General features: G+C 41.4%; 1 long non-coding RNA gene across 1 annotated transcript in view; it reads left to right on the top strand.

Moving 5' to 3' along the window:
- Positions 1 to 11,074: 11,074 nt before the first annotated feature.
- LOC147367886 (uncharacterized) overlaps positions 11,075 to 23,617 on the top strand; it is a 62,993-nt gene continuing 50,450 nt past the window's right edge. The window contains exon 1 of the long non-coding RNA XR_015169340.1: positions 11,075 to 11,485. This is a non-coding gene — a long non-coding RNA (uncharacterized LOC147367886). The remainder of the gene's footprint in view (positions 11,486 to 23,617) is intronic.

Consider the following 23,617-nt stretch of genomic DNA (forward strand, 5'->3'; position numbering starts at 1 on the left):
TGCAAAGAGCTGACTCATTTGAAAAGACCCTGATGCTGTGAAAGATTGAGGGCAGGAAGAGAAGGGACAACAGAGGATGAGATGGTTGGATGGCATCACTGACTCAATGGACATGAGTTTGAGTAAGCTCTGGGAGATGGTGATGGACAGGGAGGCCTGGCGTGCTGCAGTCCATGGGGTTGCAAAGAGTTGGACACAACTGAGCGACTGAACTGAGCTGAACTGAATGATCAGTTATACTGAGCATCATTTCATGTGACTGTTTGCCCTTTAAAAAAAATTGGAATATATTTGAGTTATGCCCTTATTATTAATAAGTGAAATATAATTATAGATTTTTCTAATTTGCTGTAAGACTTTAGGCAAGTCACTTATCCTCTCTGAACTGTCGTTTGTCACCTAAGTCAAATGAAAGGTTTGGGTTATATGTTCCCTAAGGTTTTTCTGTAAGCTTGGTGTTTTTTTGAGATTGGACCTTAACCTCAGTAGACATGCAGATCATATCAGAAACATATTCTTTCCATACATAATACAAATTCACAACTTGAGCCAAATCTCTTTAACTTACACAGAATTTGTAAAAATTCCATCAGACTTTGACAGTAAATATTATTCCTGGTGGGCTGCCATCTATGGGGTTGCACAGAGTCAGGCATGACTGAAGCGACTTAGCAGCAGCAGCAGCTATTACAACAACAGGAAACAATATACATAGAGTGCTTTTAATAAACAAAATTATTTTATTTCTGTTAGGTGTAACAAAATTCAATTTTATCACCATAGCCTCTTCCAGGTCTAACCCTTTGTGCTTGCTGTTTATATAGCCCTAGTCAAGTGTGGTAGGATAGAAGTCCTTAGGGAACCTACCTATTTTAAAAATTTATGTAAACATACATAATGATTCTGTCAACCATTATGTATAACTAGATATTTTTAATGTGCTTTGGAATATTTTAAAATAGTAAGCAATCTTGATCTGTTTAATATTAACATATTTAACCTCTCTAGGAAAATCAAAGAACTTTCTTAAATTAAGGGAAAGTTCAGTATAGTCCTGTTCTGAATGCTCTTAGTGCCAAAATCCCCAGCTACTGGATACAAAGGAGGTTGATAAAAGATAATTTAATTTTTTAGAAGCCAAGAGGAGTACATGAAATCACAAACTAAGGCAATCAGTATAGAGAATGTTTGAGTTTTGCTACAAGATCCAGAATTTATTTACACACACACACACACACACACACACACGTGTGCACACACACAATAGTTTAGTTTCCCATCCTCAGCAAATCAAACTTAAAGCTCTAGTTTCTCCTATCTCATCCTGCATGTGCGGAAGCGTATGTGTGTGCTTTGCATATTCCCTCTCTCGTTTTGACTGGCTGCCAAAGTTACTCCTATTTTATGAAGCATGGAGAGTGGTATGATAAGAGTTCCTTGTTCCATCATTTCTCTATGCTGGAGAGAGAGATGGCTTTCTCTTTTCCTTCTTGTTCATTAACGATGAACAAAGCTGAGACTAGTTCTTTTTTTTTTTTCCTTCTCTATCTTAGGAATTTCTCACATTACTTGACATGCATGTCTATATGATAAAGACTCGCCAGGGCCTTCTTATCCTGCTGGTATGCTTCCTGAGCAGTCTTGGCTCATCAACTGGGAGGAAAAGCTCTCTCTGTCTTTTTTGTAGAATAAATATTTAATCTTAAACTAAAGGAAAAAGCACTAGGATCTAAGCCTCCACTAATCCTGACAGTGTTCTTTTTTCTCTTACATTCAGAATGTGGACCTCAGTTGTAACCCTTTCTACATTCTGTCCCTGAACAGAAAAGAGTGTAGAGATGTGTTAAATCTGTGACTGAAGCAAGTTGAGGTTGGCGACTCCACCCCAACATTTCCCCTGTGCTTAGAGATAGAATTGGTGATTGGAGATCTAAACTCAGCCTTAACTAACTCAAGGTATGATGTCGGCTCACTACTCACTCTCAGCACTTTCTTCACTTGGCTTCCGGCTCACCATAACTCCTGCCTTGTCTTTCAGAGTGCCCTTCCTCAGTCCCTTTTGCTTGTTTCTGTTCATCTCTGGTGCCTCTTATCACTGAAATATGTCAACTGTCCGTCTTTGAAGTCCTGATTTTCCCCTCTCACCCTCCTGGTGATTCCAGTCCTGTGGCTTTAAATATATCTCTACTTGGAAGATTGCTCTCACTTTTATATCCAGCACAAGACTCTTTCCTAAATTCCAGATTCATACATCCATTCACATGTTTGGCATCTCCACTTAAACACCTAAATGACATTTTGATGGACAAATCTCAAACCAAATTCTGATTTCTCCACAATAATTCCCAACTTTATAAACCACAAATCTACCTTTGCAGTTGTTGGGTATACATCCCTTGGTATTAGTTTTGACTCTTCTTTTTCTCTTACAGCTCACATTCAGTCCATCATCAAACCATGGCATTCAGTAATCAGGAAAGATGGAAATCCCATACTCTCACACCACATTTATAATACCAAGCTCAGCCTTGTCCAAACCACTCACACCACCTACCTGCATTATTAAAGAAACCTCCCCAACTGGTTTCTGTTCTTCTGCCCTCATTCCCCTCTATCTGCTTTGAATTTAACAGGTGTCATTCTGTGAGATGTAAGACCTCATGCTGCTTCTTGATCAAACCCCCCTCACCACCCCATGTATTTGTGGCCCATTTGAAAGAAAATCTGAAACCTTTCAATGATTTACAGGGTCCCACACACCACGCCCCTCCCAACCACTTCTCTGAATTTTTTTCCTAGGACTTCTTCCTCTCCAGCTCATGCTTTTCCCCCCTCCTTGAAAGTGCTAGGGACAGCCTCTCTTCAGTGCTTTGCTGTTCCTGATCCTTCTCCCTGGATTGTTTTTCTGCTGGATATTCACCTCACCTGCTCTTCCGTCTCCTTCAGGCCTTTGTGCAGTGGTCCCCTTTCAACGAGATCTTCCTTGACCACTTTATTTAAAACTGCACCATGCCCAGCACTTCCTAACCCCCCTAGAATGCCTACTCCATGGGTGGAAGGATTGCTATCTGTTTTATTTGGGCTTTATCCCCAGTGCTCAGAATAGAACCCAACAGAAAATTGTTCCTCCTTAAGCATTTTTATTTTTATTTTTGAATTAAGGAGAATAAAAGCTGGACAAGCTATGGTCCCTCTCTTCTCTTATCTGCCACCTCAACTGTCTGTAATCATTCCCACTCCTCTGAAAGTTCTTTTACATCCTGAAATATGTTCATGTATTTTGAACCCTCAAGCCCTTTATCTGAACCACTTTATACCCCCTCAGTCCCTCATCTGATTGGAAATGTTTTCTTCCACAAGTGACAGGAATCACTGAGGATAAGTTTAAAAATGAATGCTTGCTATGCACTGATTCAGGAAGCCAACGATATAAGGGCTCTAAGAAGGTTGACTTCATGATTCCGTTGGCCTGTACCACATGGTCACAGGATAGCTGCAGCAGCTGCCATTTACACAGCAACTTTCAGAGACATAAAGCAGTCTTCCACATGAAGCAGACAGGATCTTTGTGCCTCCCTCTAAACAGATAGCTTCTCTGGTGGCTCAGCGGGTAAAGAATCCGCTTGCAATGCAGAAAACACAGGAGATGCAGGCTCAATCTCTGGGTTGGGAAGATCCTCTGGAGGAAGAAATGGCAACCCCCTTCAGTATTTTTGCCTGGAAAATCCCATAGACAGAGGAGCCTGGTGGGTTACAGTCTCTAGGGTCACAAAGAGTCAGATATGACTGAGAACTCATGTCTCTGCCTAAACAGATAGCAAGAGACTGTTTCTAGAATGCCGTTGTCCCCATGGTAGATTTGAATCCTACATCCAACCTCTCTGAATCAAAAATAAAACAAAACGGGGTGGAGGGGAGGAAAATAACTTTTTGGTTGGCAGATAGTTTCAGCCTTACCATCTCCTCCTCTCTGACTCCTTTTCCTTCTCGGGTCTGAACTCAGGTATCATTTCATGCTGCAAGTCATTTCTGATCAACATTTTCCTATTACAAGTCTGAGATAAATGCTATATCTTAGATTTCACATATCTCTGAAGTTTTCTTACAGTAGCATTTTCATTCCACTCTATAAGTCAGCATTCCTTGTATGCCTCCCCCATCTGCACACACACACACACACACACACACACACACACACACACACTCACACTCACAAACACATTATAAACTCCTGGCTAGAGGAACCAGCATAAGACAAGATTGAGACCTCAGGACAGACACTATATTTTTCATTTTTCTCGTTCACTTTTGAATTCCAGCATCTAACACCTATCTATGAAGTGAATGAATACATCCATGAATGATTCTTTTTTTAATGGAGGGGCTTTCTCTTAATGGTCTTTAACATCAATTTTGTATTAAGTCAATGTTTCCAGGATTATGTCAATCTATATATATATCCTAACCCAATATTTAAACTTTTATCATCCTCAAACTTCCTCTCCTCTTCTTTAAGGACTTGAAAAAGCCCTTAAAACTCACAGTTAAGTAATTTAATGCATGTAACTAAATTCTTAGGTGTCATCCGATCACTGTTCAGCACAAGTAGGGAAATCAGGTAAGGCATAGGCATAACTCTCAGGACGTAGGTAAAGAGATAAAGCTAAATATCATGTGTTTTCAAGTTATCACCACAGATATTCTGTCCTCACTATAAATGGACCAAACTTTCCCTTGGACTAAGCAAAGGCAGGAGTAAGGAATCTCACTGTTTTCAAGGACGTGTGTTCAATACTAGTGATGGAGAAAGAGAATGTGTTTACCCAGGACACAGGATGATTACCACCAGAGCAGGGAGCAAGCACTCGAGGAGGTTCAGGGTACATGCCCTGGTGACACCTGAGCTCAACCTCCAAACTCTAGTTTACAAATCATGTGTTATTGGGCACATTGGTTCATCACCCAAGCCTCAGCTTCATTGTCTGTGAAATGGGGATTATACACACTACCTCTACAGGGACTTTTTTGAGCTTCAAATTAGATACTGTGTGCAAAATGATTAGTTCTGTGTTTGGCACGCTCCCTGTTCTCAATGAGTCCTAGAATTTATTATTGTCATTATTATAAACAAGGTGCTATTATATCATAAATATAGAGTAATTGACTATACAAAATTATGCATTAAAGTAATTGTAGAAAATTACTTTAAATCGACATTTTCTGCTTCTAACGGTTGGCAGCGGTGTACTATTTCTCCTACTTGTGGATTCAGCTATACAAAGAGCTGGCCCACTGCAAAGTGCAAAATGAACAGAACTTTTTACTGGGTCCCGCTTTCTCTGGTTTCTTGTGAATTCGTTACTTCATTTAACTTGCCTCTTTCCAGAGACATGCACTATTTTTTTATTTCAGCCTCTCCTTTCTGGTAGTTGTCACTTTGAGGTGAGATTTCAGGAGTTTTAAGTCAGAATACCTTTAGGTATAGACAGTGTCTTTGGGTTCAATTGGCACAATCCTGTCATTGTATGGAAGAGAAAATGAACCTTGATGTGATTGGTTTGAAATTGCAGAGCTGTTTAGTAGAGCTAGAGTTGAAACACAGGTCATTGCAATCATATTTACTCCATACCTTATGCTGCCTCCTACCAAATTATTCACGGGAGCAGAGAGTAGAAATGGGGAGGTAGTGCTTTGTGTAAGAACACTGCAGGACCAGGTCATTTTTAGGTATTTCTGACATGCAGGGGGTAAAGATAATATTAGATGGGCAATTGGGTCTTAGATATTCTTGTCATGAACTGTTCTTTTTTCCACTTAAGACAGAGTCTGTGCCTCAGTCGGCCATCTATTGAGAACAAATTTTTCTTCTAAGCAGAGAAAGACAGATTCTTTACCATATGATCCAACAGCAAAGCCCAATGTATGCCATAAATTAGTCAATTTTACAGTAGGTTAGAAGTTCATAAATGCTATTATAAGAAAGGAAAAATAGAGCCGTGTAAGGGATTAAAAGGGCAAGGGGTGGAGAATTAAGACAGCATTAAATCACGTGGTCATCATGGGTGCTGGGAGGATGCACAGGAGCTCTAGGTATAGTTCCTAGTCTCACAAAACTCCCCTTTAAACATTTTATTTAACACCCTTTTCTGGACAGCTTGTTTCTCAAAAACATGTTTGAAAATAAAGATTACACGAGAAAGCATGCAAATATATATGAATATGTAACTCATAACTAGAGGAAGGACCTTAAAGATCATCTATTTAATCCTCCAGCGGCATTTGAATCTCTTTTATGGCAGCATTATGAGCTTAGATCAAATAATAGGTGAGAACAATTAGAAAGTTCATGAGTCAATGATTTGTTTACACACCTCTTATGAAGGCTAATTATTTGTTAGCTAAAACACAGACTCCATTTTAGTTAGTGAAGCCAGCATAAGAAAGGATTAGCTGAGATCCTGAAACCCTTCTGTTGTAGGAAAACTGGCAAGAAACTAAATGTAATGGCTAAAATTCTAACCTTTGACTTGTTGCCATAAAAGGCATTAGTAGCCCTAGTTTGTTTGTCTTTCTCTCTCTTACACACACACACACACACACACACACACACACGGATGCACGCACACCCCTCCCCCAAGCAGTTAATCAGATCTTTATACAGTAAAGACCTGAGTTGCTTTTTTTAAAACTACCACCCTCATCATATTTAATAGTTCCTAATTTCCAGCCCTAGACTAGACTGGTCTTTTGAGTTGCCACACAGAACACAGGATGCCTAATTGAGTTTGAATTTCTAATAAAAATAACAACCATTTTTCCAGTGGAAATATGCCCTCAGTGTTGTGTAGAGCACATTTATAACAGAAATCACTTTTTTTTTTTTTTTGCTTACCGAAGATTCAAATGTAACTAGGTATCCTTTATTTATATTTACAGAAATTGGCAATCCTGAGTCTTAGGTTCTCCAGAGAAAATTTTGGCCAGACAGGTTTTTTTTTTTTTTTTCCCCCCCTTTCTTTGAGCTCTGAACTGTATGGTTAAGTAACCCTGAGAGATAATAGTATATGACTGCCCATGCTTCAAGCATTAATTTATGTATTCATTCATGCAACATTATTTTCTCATGGCACGATGCTACGCAAAAAGGTAAATGTATCTGGTGTAATGGTAAACTAAATAGATCTGAACCTTGCCCTCATTTAACTTACAATCTAATAATTAAATTATTGTTATCTATTAGGAAAATACTCCACATGGGGACAGATACCTATATCACCAATATGGGAACGTGTCAATACACAGTGTAAGCCAATAAGCACTGTGCTAGCATCCGGGGAGGAGGAAATGGCAGCCCACTCCAGTGTTCTTGCCTGGAGAGTCCCAGGGACGGGGGAGCCTGGTGGGCTGCCGTCTCTGGGGTCGCACAGAGTCGGACACGACTGAGCGACTTAGCAGCAGCAGCATCCAGTGTGTAAGTGATGGGTGGGAAGTCTTTTAAAGTAGTGGTTTCCAAACACCTGTACTGATTTTGCATCAGTAATGGACCCAGTGCTGGACATTTTCAGCACTTTGCTTGTCAAACATCGTGCCCAGCATTTCATTTAAAACTCAAAGCAGCACTAAAAGATAAACCCAATTATCATCTCCATGTTACTAATAAGGAAGATGGAGATGATAAAGGTAAATGAATTGCCCAAATGTGTATAAACAGGATGTACTAAAACTGAAATTTCAACAGAAATCTGACTGTTCAGAATAGATGCTCTTAACCTCTGTGCTCTGCTGTTGAAGAACAACTTAGGAAACCTGCTAAATCATATAGATCCTTGAGTCTCTGAATCCATAAGTTTGGAGTAAGATTGAGGAATATATTTTGGACAAGCTCCCTCGGTGAGTCTGATAACAGCAAGATCTGTGTCTCCTCATTATCAGAGAAATGCAAATAAAAACCACAGAGTTTTGGGCAGGTTTGTGAGATGCAGGTTTTCTGACCTGCATCTCATGCAGGTCAGAATGGCTGCTATCAAAAAGTCTACAAACAATAAATGCTGGAGAGGGTGTGGAGAAAAGGGAACCTTCTTATACTGTTGGTGGGAATGCAAACTAGTACAGCCACTATGGAGAACAGTGTGGAGATTCCTAAAAAAACTGGAAATAGAACTGCCATACGACCCAGCAGTCCCACTGCTGGGCATACACACTAAGGAAACCAGAAGGGAAAGAGACACATGTACCCCAATATTCACTGCAGCACTGTTTACAATAACCAGGACATGGAAGCAACCTAGATGTCCATTGGCAGACGAATGGATGAGAAAGCTGTGGTACATATACACAATGCAATATTACTCAGAAATTAAAAAGAATGCATTTGAATCTGTTCTAATGAGGTGGATGAAACTGGAGCCTATTATACAGAGTGAAGTAAGTCAGAAAGAAAAACACCAATACAGTATACTAATGCATATATATGGAATTTAGAAAGTTGATAACGATGACCCTATATGTGAGACAGCAAAAAAGACACAGATGTAAAGAACAGTCTTTTGGACTCTGGGAGAAGGCGAGGGTGGGATGATTTGAGAGAATAGCATTGAAACATGTATATTATCATATGTGAAACAGATTGCCAGTCCAGGTTCGATGCATGAGACAGGGTGCTCAGGGCTGGTGCACTGGGATGGCCCTGAGGGATGGGATGGGGAGGGACCTGGGAGGGGGTTTCAGGATGGGGAACACATGTGCAGCCACGGCTGATTCATGTCAATGTATGGCAAAAACCACTACAATATTGTAAAGTAACTAGCCTTCAATAAAAACAAAGTAATTAAAAAAAAAAAAAAAAAAAGATCTGTGTCTCACTTATTTGCACTATCATTATAACCTAATCTAGCCAAAACAACCTGGAGCACTTTTAAACTGTCAGTTCCTGAGACCCAGGCTGTGGGAGTTTCCTCTTACAAGAGGAAAGGCAGGAATGACGAGAGGAAGAGAGGCAGGAATGAGGGGCTGAGGAGAGCAAGTCCCCAGCACACATTCGCCCATCCTTTTTCCCAGACTGAATTTCTCCCAGTGCATGAACCCATTCCTCAGGTGACCTGATTCCAGCGTCCCTTCCTCCTGATCATGCACCTCTCCGATTTTGCCAGGTGAGTGACAATTTGGAAGAGATGCAGGTTTGATCCCTGGGTCCAGAAGATCCCCTGGAGGAGGGCATGGCAACCCACTCCAGTGTTCTTGCCTAGAGAATCCCACGGACAAGGAGCCTGGCAGGCCACAGTCCATGGGGTCGCTCAGAGTCAGACACGACTGAGGGACTCGGCCCACACGAAGTGACAGTTTACCACTAAGCCTATGTTCTTTGCAGGCTTGGCTTTTCCACAGAAGATTAGAAGGGAACTAGTTTGTTTACCACTAAGCCCATGTTCTTTGCAGGCATGGCTTTTCCACAGAAGATTAGAAGGGAACTAGTTTAAAACATCTGGGTTTGGCCTGAAGCATCCATTTCTTTTGCTAGATAGAGGCAGCACGCAGAGGAAGGGGCCAGAAGTGGAGACCGATGTGGCGGCGCTGACCCAGACTCCCAGGAGGAGGTGAGGATGGGTGACGGCAGAACTGGATGTGGCTGATGATGAGGTCCCAAGTAGCAGGAGGTGAGGGGGGGACCCACACTCTGATGAGAAAGAAAAGGGAATCAGCATTCCTTTGTTTCCTTTCTTTCTCCCCTTCCCTTCCCTCCTTCCCTGTCCCTCTTTCCTTCCATCCTTCCTTCCTTGCCTCTGACCCTTCCTCCTTTCCATCTTTCTTCCTTTATCAAAGAAATCTTTGTTAACGTGATTTATTATTGAAGTGTAATACCTACACAGAAAAGTGCACAGACCCCAAACGTACATCCTGATGATTTTTCACAAAGGCAGTACCACCAAGGAGCCAGCCCCCAGATGAAGGAGGGGAACCTTATCAGGACACTGAACTCTGACCCAACCCCCAGGTCCGTCCCTGTCCTCCCCCCGAAGCTCAGCATTGTCTTGATTCATATCACCAGGTATTATTGTTTTTCTGTTTTGGAACTTTAACTAGAGGCAACGATACTCTGCGTACTGCTTAGCATATGGCTGATGTTGCCCAGTAGTAAGCTTGGGGGATTTGTCAAAATGGTTTCACGTAACAGTAAGTTGTTCTTTCTCATTCGTAAATGCTTCATTCTGGGCATGTATCAAAACGTATTAATTCTACTACTTATGGGCATTCAGCTTATTTCCAACTTGGAGATTAAGAGCCCTATGTGGCAGTGCTAATAGCCATTATGAATGGTTATGCTGTGGGCATTCTTAGACCTCTTTCTGGGGAAACATTCCTGTATATAGCTTTTGGGTATATGACCATGAAAAGAACCATGAGGTCATAGGGTAAGTATGTTCACTTACAGGAGATATTGTCAGGCAGTTTACCAAGGCGCCTGTGTTAATCCACAGCCTACTAGCAGTAATTAAGAGTTGTAGCTACTCTACATTCCCTTTTATTAAGGGTAGATCTCCATTAACCCATACAGTATTATTTACTGAAATGACCGTCTTTTCCCTACTGAATTTCTGTTTCACCTTTTCCTTAAGTGAAGTGAAAACATTTACTCAATGCATATCCACTGATACAGTTCTGTACTAAGTCCTGGTAACAGACAGAAGATGTTCATTGAGCATGTACTCTGATCTCAGTCCTGTACTGCAAATACCACAGAAACCATCTTTTCTACTCTAGCCTGCATTCGAGTTGGGGTGATGCATAGTAAACAGGGAGCCACCGAGTGAATCGTGTTTCATGGGATGCGTAGGAAACGAGAAGAAAGAGAATAGCAAAGGCGGCTGTGGTCTTAGAGAATGGAGGAAGAGCTGCATCGTGGGTGAGGTGGGAGAAGGGATCTCTGAGAGGTAAGAGTCAAACGGAGACCTGAAGGAGCATGCCAGCACTTCAAGGACAGACTTTTTATTCTGATGTGAGAAACATCAGCTGTATGGTAGCAGAAGCAGCACCTGACGTGGCTTCTGCTGAGATCTCTCTGCAGGTGAGTGTGGCAGAGAGGTGTGAAAGAAGCAGGAAGCGGCCTGCCGAGGAGCAACAGGCAAGCCTGGGGTCAGCTAGGGTCTGTGCCTTACAGTAAAGTTTTCTGTTTTCTTATCAGGGTGCCACGGAGAGCCACTGGTGAGCTTTAATGGACAAAATGACACTCTAACTTACATGGTTTTATAGAACAAAACAACAACAACAACAACAAACATTGTGTTTGAGGAAGTGAAGCAAAGCAGAAGAAGGAGTAGGGATTCTGCAGTGGAAGGCTCAGAGTAGGGATAGAGCAGGGTCCGATGGGAACCAAGTATCTCATTCTCAATTTCGCAGCTGAGAGCTTTGTTTTCTATTTGGTGAAGAGCCCCGCCTTTTTCTTGGCTGTAAGGAATCTGAGCATCGGCAGTCCCTTCCAACCAATCTGGTAGGTCATTCCATATGATCTGTCATCTTACCTATTTGTTCACTGTGTTAAATCCTGCCTCTCCAACTCACTTACCCTGTAAGGGAAAGGACACCTTTTATCTCTATATTCTTCAAGATAGAAAGCAGAAGACATAAATGGAGGGGGAGGAGGAATGGTAGAGATAATGATTTCGATTCTGGCATTTGAAAACCATGAACTTTATGGGACACTCTAGCGATGCCTCTGAGAAGGGACGAACATCTGGGCTTCACATACCCTGAGCCTGCCAGGGTACTTCTTACTGTGGCTGAGAGAAGGATGGGTTTGGTGTTAACGAGCGGAACTCTTTGGGGTTGTCATTTCACCCTTGCCCTTTGCTCTGTGGAGCCTCGAGTCACATCTTTCTGGGCATCAGTTTTCTCACCTACAAAAGGGGGATTGGCTCTTCCCTTGGTGCCTGCGTCTCAACATTAACTTCAGGATGGGATGAGCTGTTTTATGCGTAAAGGGTGGAATGCCTTTCAACAGAAAGGACTTGTTAATATATTCAGGATTCTTTGATCCACTTGCGGCCTTCTGCCCACTAATCTCTGCCATTACCATCAGGGTTGTCACTCTGTGCTCATGTATGGCGGGGAGTTTAATTCCCTGGGGATTGGCAATTATACTGTATTAAAGGCTTTCTTTTAAACAAGATGCTTTCCTGCCAGCCATCCTTGGATGTCTGTTAGGACAAGAGCCTTGCTTCATCGGCCACTAGATGGCGCCGGAATTCCTCTCTGCCTTTTCCTCCTCCCTATCACTGCCTCTCCAGCTCCCACCCATGCTACAATTTGCATCTACGCAGGCTCCACTGGGGTTGAGATGAATTTGTTTGCTGGGAAAATCGTTTCTCCCTCACGAATCTGTGGGACAGAAAGTGCCTCGTGGCCTCAGCGGTTGTGGAACTTTCTCTTCCCTTGGCCTTGCATTGATTTACCTCCACATAGTCTCCCAATACACTCCAAACTCTACCCTTAACCGAAGTTTAGGAGAAGGGAAAAAATGAGGACAGTGGCTTTTGGGAGTTCTCATATCTCTGGGAACCCTGTTCCTGGGGCCAAATAACACACCACTTCTGTTTATATACACGATGCTTGATGCACGCCAAGCTGTTCCTAATGAAGACATTATCTGTCTTCTCTTCCCATCCCGAAGCACCAGGAGAGAATTCTCCCATATTGTTACTGCTTCCTTTCCAGGTGGCCAGAGAAACCCTTCCCAGGATTTTCTCCCCTTGGGATTTGTAGTCATTAGTTAGGCCAGGTGATTCTCCTCCAAAGAACACATTCATTCTTCAAGCAGCTCAACCCAGCCAGCTTTCCCTCCTACTGGTAACACAGGGTCTCTTTTGCTCCCTCTCATTCAAAGATCACAGGATCGCAGCACTTCACAGATGGCAGGGCAGAGAGAGCTTTGCATATCCTCCCGTGCCATGACTCTCAAACTTCAGCATCGGAACCACCAGGAAGGCTAGCTAAAACACAGACGGCTTTACCTGGCCCAGAGTTTCTGATGGGGTGTTTCTGGAGGGGGGCCCAAAAATGTGCATTTCTTGCAGCTTCCACACCAGTGCCCATGCTGTTGTTCTGGGGACCACAGTCTAAGAACCATTGGTCTACTTGCAATCCTATTGTTTCACAGCCTTGGAAACTGAGGCTCAATGAAACAAAATGATTGCTCAAGGCCACAGAGCAAATTGAAATGAGCTAGGAATTCAGGAAGGCTTCCCAGGTGGTACAGTGGTAAGGAATCTGACTGCCAGTACAGGAGAAGCAAGAGACGCAGTTTTGATTTCTGGGTTGGGAAGATCCTCTGGAGTAGGAAATTGCAACCCACTCCGGTATTCTTTCCTGGAAAATTCCATGGACAGAAGAGCCTGGTGGGCCACAGTTCATGGGGTCACAAAGAGTCAATACGTGACTGAGCACACACACGTAGAGAAATTCAGGAGTCTCTTAAGCAAAAACAGTTTAAGTCCTCGTTCAAATTGGAGCCGGTTAGAAATTTCCCTCCGTACTCTTTATGGAGAAAGGATTTGTTGAGCAAATTTACAGAGGAAATCAGATTGTGGGGGAAATGTTTAATCTGTATTTAATCACTTAAAATAGAGTTCTATTATTTTTGAGTTTGAATTAAAGCATGAACTAGGAGGAACCTGTTTCCAAGTAAAGGGACTGACGTGTTAGAGTTGCCACGATGGTGATATTCTATTGGCCACTGCTCTTAGGCATAATTCCAGGGAGAGCTCCTCCACTGACTGACTCTCTTCCAACTATTTGTCTGCACGTACTCTACCTTCACCAAATCAGAATTTCTTCCCTGTAATAATTTGAACACATTGCCTTTATTAAGAGAGCCAAATGTAAATGGACTAATTCAATCTTCACTTAAAGAGGTTTATTCTAATAAATTTCCCAAAAGTATGGTTTACCTAGCTTTTGTAGTAAATGGCATGTTTTTAAGTGTGTGTGTGTAGTTATTTTAGTAATAACATGTATAGTTATGGATTTCCATATATCCTTCACTATCTCCCAGAGTTTACTCAATGGACATGAGTTTGAGCAAACTTCAGGAAATAGTTCAGGACAGGGAAGCCTGGTACACTGCAGTCCATGGGGTCTCAAAATGTCAGACGTATGACTGAGCAACTGAACAACAAAAAACATACTTGTAGAGTTCTATGTACCTCTATCTTCTACTGAGGCCAAGAGATACTGATTTTCAGGTAATGGTAATAATATTAAGTTCCATTTAAAATGCACTGTATGAAAAATGAGAGTTAATTTAAACTGAGCAGTATCAACTGAGAAAAGGAGAAAGAGTATGCAAATGTGGCCAAACTCACTCAGATCATATTTGAATGAGTAAAGTTTGATATACACCATGAAAGTTTCCAGCCGCCAGCTGAAACTCACAGTCTTCATGGTTAGGGGTGTTGAAGGAGAGGTTGAGTAACTTGGGTGGAGACGATGGAGGAATTCCTATTTTAGAGGACTTAGAGGTGACCACTCGCCACTTCTCACTGTGAAACAAAGGGGGAAAAGAAGGATAAATCCATGTGAAGGCAGAGCTCCAAAGAATAGCAAGGAGAGACAAGAAAGCCTTCCTCAGTGACCAGTGCAAATAGAGGAAAACAACAGAACGGGGAAGACTAGAGGTCTCTTCCAGAAAATCAGAGATACCACGGGAACGTTTCATGAAAAGATGGGCACAATAAAGGACAGACATGGTATGGACCTAACAGAAGCAGAGGATATGAAGAAGAGATGGCAAGACTACACAGAAGAATGTACAAAAAAGATCTTCAAGACCAAGATAATCACGATGGTGTGATCATTCACCTAGAGCCAGACATCCTGGAATATGAACTCAAGTGGGTCTTAGAAAGCATCACTACAAAAAAAGCTAGTGGAGGTGATGGAATCCAGTTGAGCTATTTCAATTTGTAAAAGATGTTGCTGTGAAAGTGCTGCACTCAATATGCCAGCAAATTTGGAAAACTCAGCAGTGGCCACGGGACTGGAAAAGGTCAGTTTTCATTCCAATCCCAAAGAAAGGCAATGCCAAAGAATGCTCAAACTACCGCACAATTGCACTCATCTCACACGCTAGTAAAGTGATGCTTAAAATTCTCGAAGACAGGCTTAAATAATACATGAACTGTGAACTTCCAGATGTTCAAAATGCTTTTAGAAAAGGCAGAGGAACCAGAGATCAAACTGCCAACATCCACTGGGTCATCGAAAAAGCAAGAGAGTTGCAGAAAAGCATCTATTTCTGCTTTCTTGACTATGCCAAAGCCTTTGACTGTGTGGATCACAATAAACTGTGGAAACTTCTGAAAGAGATGGGAATACCAGACCACCTGACTTGCCTCTTGAGAAACCTGTATGCAGGTCAGGAAGCAACAGTTAGAACTGGACATGGAACAACAGACTGGTTCCAAATAGGAAAAGGAGTATGTCAAGGCTATATATCGTCACACTGCTTATTTAAATTATATGCAGAGTACATCATGCAAAATGCTGGACTGGATGAAGTACAAGCTGGAATCAAGATTGCCAGGAGAAATATCATTAACCTCAGATATGCAGATGACACCACCTTTGTGGTAGAATTTGAAGAAGAACCAAAGAGCCTCTTGATGAAAGTGAAAGTGGAGAGTGAAAAAGTTGGTTTAAAGCTCAGCATTCAGAAAACTAAGATCATGGCATCTGGTCCCATAACTTTACGGCAAATAGATGGAGAAACAGTGGAAACAGTGGTTGACTTTATTTTGGGGGACTTCAAAATCAGTGCAGGTGGTGACTGCAGCCATGAAATTAAAAGACACTTACTCCTTGGAAAGAAAGTTATGACCAACCTAGATAGCATATTTAAAAGCAGAGACATTACTTTGCCAACAAAAGTCCATCTAGTCAAGGCTATGGTTTTTACAGTAGTCATGTATGGATGTGAAAGTTGGACTGTGAAGAAAGCTGAGCACTGAAGAATTGATGCTTTTGAACTGTGGTGTTGGAGAAGACTCTTGAGAGTCCCTTGTACTGCAAGGAGATCCAACCAGTCCCTTCTAAAGGAGATCAGTCCTGGGTGTTCATTGGAAGGACTGATGCTGAAGCTGAAACTCCAATACTTTGGCCACCTGATGTGAAAAGCTAACTCATTTGGAAAGACCCTGATGCTGGGAAAGATTGAAGGCAGGAGGAGAGGGGATGACAGAGGATGAGATGGTTGGATGGCATCACCAACTCAATGGACATGAGTTTGGGTAAACTTCAGGAGGTGGTGATGGACAGGGAGGCCTGGTGTGCTGTGGTCCATGGGATCGAAAAGAGTCAGACACCACTGAGCACTGAACTGAACTGAGAGGTGACCACCAGTACTGAAAGTTGATTTTCCTTACTACTCCATTAATCTGTCAAGTTATGCCAACATCCATAATTTTGGATATATTATTCTACTTTGGGATAGGGTTCTATCTTCTGTGGGCACAAACCCACCCTTTCCTAAAAATTTAGTCCACATGACATGCAACCTTCCCTGAAGTTCTCATTTCATCTCCTCCTCCTTCTGTTCTGTATTCTTTTGGGTTCTATGCTCTGCAACTTCATAGTCTTATTGATCCAGTCAACATTTATCAAATTCTTACAATGGACCAGATACTGGCCATTAATGGTTGACCTTGCCATTGGATGACCTTGCCATTGGGTGAGTTCACATATCAGACAGAAGGGCAGATAAGCAAACCAGTGGCACTGTTTTGAGCTGAACTGTGGGTCCTCTAAATTTGTATGTTGAAGTCTTAATCTCCAGTGCCTCAAAATCTTAATATATTTGAGACGAGACCTTTTAGGAGTTGCAGTGAGGTTATATGGGTGGCCACTAATCCAATACGACTGGTGCACTTATAAAAAAGGGAAGATTAGGGACAACCATTTGAAGACACAGAAAGGAGGTGGCTGCCTGTAAGCCAAGGACAGAGGTCTTAGAAGAAACCAAACTTGCTGACACCTTGATCATGAACTTTCAGTGTCCAGAAATTGGAGAAAACAAATCTCCACTGCTCAAGTCACCCGGTTTGTGGATTTTTGCTAGGACAGCCCTACAATGCTAATATATGTAGTGAGGTCTGTGTGCTCAGCGAGGAAAACCGGTGTAAAATCTCTTCATAGAGAAAGAGCCAGGGATACTCTCAAAGGGGAAGATGAGTTTATTAGGAACATGGGACAAAGGGCATTCTTAGAAACATGCAAAAGCCAGTTGTTTGTCCATCTGCTCTTATTCTACACCAGTGCACAATTGAAGCATTTTTTATAAAGGAAGTATTGGAAGGATCAGTTCAGTTCAATTCAGTCAGTCGTGTCTGACTCTTTGCAACCCCATGGACTGCAGCGCTCCAGGACTCCCTGTCCATCACCAACTCCCAAAGCTTGCTCAAACTCACATCCATCGAGTCGATGATGCCATCCAACCATCTCATCCTCTGTCGTCCCCTTCTCCTTCTGCCTTCAGTCTTTCCCAGCGTAAGTCTATCAATGGGATAAGATGAAGGTGAATTAATAGATTTATAGAAAATTACATTATAAAGCTTAAGATACATTTGCTATCTGTTGTTAAGTCAATGGTGTCCTATAGCCTACAGAGAAAAGTGCTAGCATTCTGCCAGATGAGTTCAGGAATTAAAAATCAAACAAAAAAATAAATATAGGCAAATAGCATTTACTAGCCATTTATCACAGAAAAGGCGATGGCACCCCACTCCAGTACTCTTGCCTGGAAAATCCCATGGATGGAGGAGCCTGGTAGGCTGCAGTCCCTGGGGTTGCTAAGAGTCAGACACGACTGAGTGACTTCACTTTCACTCTTCCCTTTTATGCATTGGAGGAGGAAATGGCACCCCACTCCAGTATTCTTGCCTGGAGAATCCCAGGGATGGGGGAGCCTGGTGGGCTGCCATCTATGGGGTTGCACAGAGTCGGACACGACTGAAGCGACGTAGCAGCAGCTGCAGCAGCAGCAGCCATTTATCATGTAAAAATCATTCTGGTGACTGAAGTGATGCTTTAAAGATGAAATAAAGAAAATAATGGCAATAGAAGGTGGTCTGATAAAGAAAGACTGTATTGTATGTATGCACTTGGCTGAAGCTTAGTGAGGGGGTGGTCCATTTTTCTCCTATTTGCTATTTAGTCTCCTATACCTAGCATAGTCTTTGGAACTTGAGAGATTCTAAATAAATAGTTTTTGAGTCAATTTATGAATGACTATTAGAAATCTGAATTATAAAATAATAAGGCCTATGCTTCTATTTGGGTTTTGGTATAATTTTATTACAAAGTGTTAAGTGGGTTAGTGGATATAAGATTTTCTTCTGCATGATAAAGATATTTGAGGAGAAACATTACAGTCAAGATAGTTTTATTGTGAAACAGTACATGTATAATAGTTAAAAGCATATATAGAACCAGGTTCTAATCCGGCTCCCCCAGGACCTACTCAGTCTCTTTGAGACTTATTCTCTCATGTGCCAAAATAAGGTCAATCTGGTGGTTTTATATATATTCTGAATTAAAGAAAAAACAAGCACCCTTGCTGTTCATGATTTTTTAAAATACAAGACTATATGAAGAAGAGAATAAAATAACTTTTTCTCACCCATCAAGTAATAAGCACTGAAAAGATTTTTGATATATTTCCTTTCAAGCTTTTTTCACACGTATTTGTATATATTACAAATCTGGCATCCTTCTGCATTTTCGAATTGTACACAGTTTTGTCACCTCATGTTACATAGAGACTATTTTCTTATGCCATTAAATATTCCTTGTAGGTACCATTTAAATGGCTCTTTAATATTCTGGACTATGTATTTATCATGATTTATTCAATATTCTCCTAATTTTGGTCATTTGGCTTGCTTCCAGTTTTCAGCATCAAGGGTTATATTGCTGTGAGCCTCTTGACACATAGAGTCACGTAAGGGAATCCTTAAGTCAATAGTGTCAGCTAATTTTAAGGCTCCTGATGTATATTGTTAAATTTTTTTTTTAGTAAGTGTTGTGCTGTTTATATTCCTACTATATTTATTAGCTTTTGCTAGGTTATGCTGCAGTAAAAACAACATTAACATTTCAGATGTCAGTGGATTCAACAACCAAGGCTGATTTCCTGCTCACAGTATTCACGTACTGTGGATCAGTCTTGGCTCTTGTCTTTGTGTATCCTTTTTTTCTGGAATTCAGGATAAAGCAGCAGCTCTGCCTGGGGATGCTGGGGCATCTGGGAGAAGAGCAATGGTGCAAGTGCATGATACCTCTTGGTGCTGCCCACATAAAGAGCAGGCCAGTTTCCACACACCATTGGCCGCAGCAAGTCACATGGTCAGGCTCACCAAAATAAGATGAGAAAGATACTTCTCCCCCAGAAAACGGCATAGCCAGGAACCCTATAGATGGAATAAGTACAGAATGGCAGCAAACATTTAGAACCAACAATGCAGTCTGCTAACATTGCAATAATTCTCACTTTCCTGCAGCCTCACTGATACCGAGAATGCCAGTTGCTAAATTTTAAATATTTGCACATTTGATCGGGGAAGGTGATAACATCTTATATTACTTCAAACATTTATATACTTATGAGACTCAGAATATATTCATGGTTTGTACCATAAGTTTGGTTTATTCAGGATCCTTGCCCTGTTCCTATCATAGTTTGTCTTTTGAAATGAAGTATTCATTTTTTTATTATTACTATTAAGAACATCAAGACCTTACCCATCAAGGTTAGTGTGCTTTTTTTTTCTGATTTTACCTTAAATTTATTTATATTACTTTTGATAAATGGCGCATTAAAATTCACATGTAGTCAAATTTATCATTTTTCTTTGTAATTTATTTCACCACTTTCTGCTTAGAAAGTGCTTTCGTTTCCTAAAATCAGACTCATGTGTCCTATTCTTTCTTTTACAATGTTGTTTAACCCTTTAACCCATATATGTTTATTTTGCGGTTAGAGTATGGGGTGAGGATAAAAATTTGACCTTGCAGGAGTGAGTCAGCATATGAGTTATACCTTTCTGTGTCTGTTATTTTCTTCTTTACCTTCTTAATTGGAAACAGAAGCACAAAGCAGAAAGCACACCGATGGGGGTGGGCAGGAGGGCCAACTGACCTGAATTTTAGAAATAGCTCTGAGATTAAATTGTCATATGAATTTTAAGCAATTCAAATAACTTTTCTGGCTCTCTATCACTTCATCTGAAAAACGAAAACATTGGAGCTCAAAGAGCCCATTTATCCCCAAATCTCTCTGGCTCCTGTCTAGGTCTAGTGTATTACTGTTACACACCCTGTCATTGTCTGACCCTATGGCCGTGGTAGATGCAGCTAATGCAACAGGCCAGTTCTTTCTGAGTTAAAACGATCAGAGAAATCTTGCAGAAACCCAAGAAGTTGCCAAATCAGATATCTGCTGAATAGATATTTGGATTGAGAATATCTGTTCTTGGATAATTATGTTTGTGCTGTCATGCAATTTAGTGTCTTTTCATCCGACTCATATCAAATGTTCTAACTCAACTCAATGGCCCTTTATTCTGTGTTCATTTACATGTAAGTAGACCTCACATTTCTCCTGTAACTGTGGACTGTGGGGGCTTCCCGGGTGGCACAGTGGTAAATAATCTGTCTGCCAATGCAGGAGACACAAGAGACGTGGGTTTGATCCCTGGGTCAGGAAGATCTCCTGGAGTATGAAATGGCAACTCATTCCAGGATTCATGCCTGGAAAATCCCATGGACAGAAAAGCCTGGTGGGCAACAGTCCATGGGGCCGCAAAGAGGCAGACAAGACTGAGCGACTGAGCACACACGAGCTACGGACTGCAAGCTACGTGTTAACAACAATGCCATTACTGTTGTGCTCTGCTGTACTGTAAAGTGCCTTAGAACTCAGCATGGTCCCAATATTCTTTATGTGTGACAGACTAGAACAAACTATTCCAACACTCCTGAAAGTGAAGGCATTGATCACTGAGTTTTGTCTGACCCTTTTGACTCCATGGACTATAGCCTGCCAAGCTCCTCTGTCCATGGGATTTCCCAGGCAAAAATACTGGAATGGGTAGCCATTCCCTTCTCCAGGGGATCTTCCTGATGGAACCAGACCCAGGGATTGAACCCAGGTCTCCTGCATTGCAGGTAGATTCTTTTACCATCTGAGCCATCAACACTCTTAGTGTAATTAAAAAAAAAAAAAGTGTTGGAATAGCTTATTCTAGTCTGACACACAAACACATACAACTAGCCAATGGTTTTCAGGTTAGCAGTGACAGAGTAGAAACCAGCATCAGGACCTATAGACTTCCAAACTCAGTTCTTTCAAATACAGTCCACCCCTTCTCCTATGAAGTTAACCATAAATCTCTCCATTCATATCAAGGCCTAGAGTGGTGAGCATTCCTCTTTAGTTGGCCAAGAGGAGAAATGAAACATTTACCTTTGTTTTCAATTGCTAGTAGCAAAAGGATATTAATATGGTCAAGATGGAGCATTACAATCAAAATTATTTAGCAATCAAAGGTGGCATAAATTAGAAGCATTTTCTTCCAGTGTGATTTAAAGAGTTAGCATTATGCCAGCCTCATAGAACATTCTGGGGGTGGGTTTATGGATGGATGGGGCAATATATCAAAAATAGCATTAAGGACCAATGAGTCAGATATGGCAAAAGGCCACTGTGGAGTAAATGAATGGCCATCCACAGAGGCTGTTCTCAGGGGGTGTTGAATCATTTTCCCTGATATATGTTAACACAGGACATGTATGGTTACAAAATGTTCAATATATAAGAATGTGTCATTATGCTTTGTTTCAACTCTTTTGTTAATTTAGAAGTTTAAGGTTATGCCATCTACCCAATGTCACAGAGTGAGCCAAAGGAATAGCAGATGAATTAGTTATCTATTGTCGTGTAACAAATTACCCCAAAACATAAAGGTTCACAGCAACAGCAGACCTTTAATATTTATTACAGTTTGCATCCATGAGAAATCTTAGAGTTATAGGAGTGTTTCCATCACAGAATCTTTTATAAGGTTGCAGTCAAGATAGTTACTGGAATTATAGTCATCTGAAGCCTCAACTGGGTCTAAAGGATTTGCTTTCCAGGTAGCTACCTCCTATGTCCAGCAGATTGGTAATAGCTGGAAGAGGCCTCAACTTCATCCTACATGGTCCCCTCCATAGGCTGTTTGAACGTCCCCTTGTTATGGCAGCTGGTTTCTCCCAGAGTCAGCAATCCAAAGTAGATCAAAGCCAAAATCCTAACATCTTTTGAGATTACATGTTAGCTGTCACCCAGTGTGATTTCTGTGACATCCAATTGCTTACAAAGTCAGCCCTACTTGATACAGAAGGGAACTGACTACACAGTGCATGGGTATCAGGAGGTCAGGCTCATTGGAGGCTGAAGGGTTTAGAAGAATACCTAGCATATCATACTTTTACTAAGTTTTGTTTTAGGCTATTACTATTAATAGTAATTAATATCTCTATATTGGGTTTCCCAGGTGGCTCTAGTGGTAAAGAACCAGGCTGCCAATGCAGGAGACTTAAGAGATGCGGGTTTGATCCCTGGGTTTGGAAGATCCCCTGGAGGAGGGCATGACAACCCACCACAGTATCCTTATCTGGAGAATCCCATGGACAGAGGAGCTGGTGGGCTATAGTCCAAAGGGTCACAAAGAGTCAGACACGACAGAAGTGACGTAGCATGCATCACTATATTAATATAGTGTAGCATCATAATTTTTAACGTTCATAGTTTATTTTTTGTCTGTTACTATAGTTTAATTTTTGTAGGTTAAAGAAAGGAGATAAAAACAATTGGTAATAGAGTGGGAATCTGCATTCCTTGACTGTGGTCTTTATAACCAATGTAAGTTTTAAATCTACCCTTAAAAAATTAGAAAAAAAAGTTAAATATCAGTATCTTATTCATATTCAAATATGAATACAGACAGCATATTAAAAAGCAGAGATATTACTTTGCCAACAAAGGTCCGTCTAGTCAAGGCTGGTTTTTCCAGGAGTCATGCTGGATGTGAGAGTTGGACTACAAAGAAAGCTGAGTGCAGAATTGATGCTTTTGAACTGTGGTGTTGGAGAAGACTTTTGAGAGTCCCTTGGACTGCAAGGAGATGCAACCAGTCCATCCTCAAGGAGATCAGTCCTGGGTGTTCATTGGAAGGACTGATGCTGAAGCTGAAACTCCAATACTTTGGCCACCTGATGTGAAGAGCTGACTCATTAGAAAAGACCCTGATGCTGGGAAAGATTGAAGGTGGGAGAAGGGGACGACAGAGGATGAGATGGTTGGATGGCATCACCGACTCGATGGACATAAGTTTGAGCAAACTCCAGGAGTTGGTGATGGACAGCGGGGCCTGGTGTGCTGCAGTCCATGGGGTCACAGAGTCGGACACAACTGAGCAACTGAACTGACTGATGAATAGGGAAAGAAGAATAGCATATGCAAATAACCATAATACATGCTATAGAGTAACAAGAAAGGTCACCAGAAACATTCTCAAAACATTCTGTGAGA

Source organism: Bos grunniens, chromosome 8, assembly GCF_055505025.1.
Source record: "Bos grunniens cultivar Pamir isolate PY7600 chromosome 8, Bosgru_T2T1.0, whole genome shotgun sequence".
Lineage (NCBI taxonomy): Eukaryota > Metazoa > Chordata > Mammalia > Artiodactyla > Bovidae > Bos > Bos grunniens.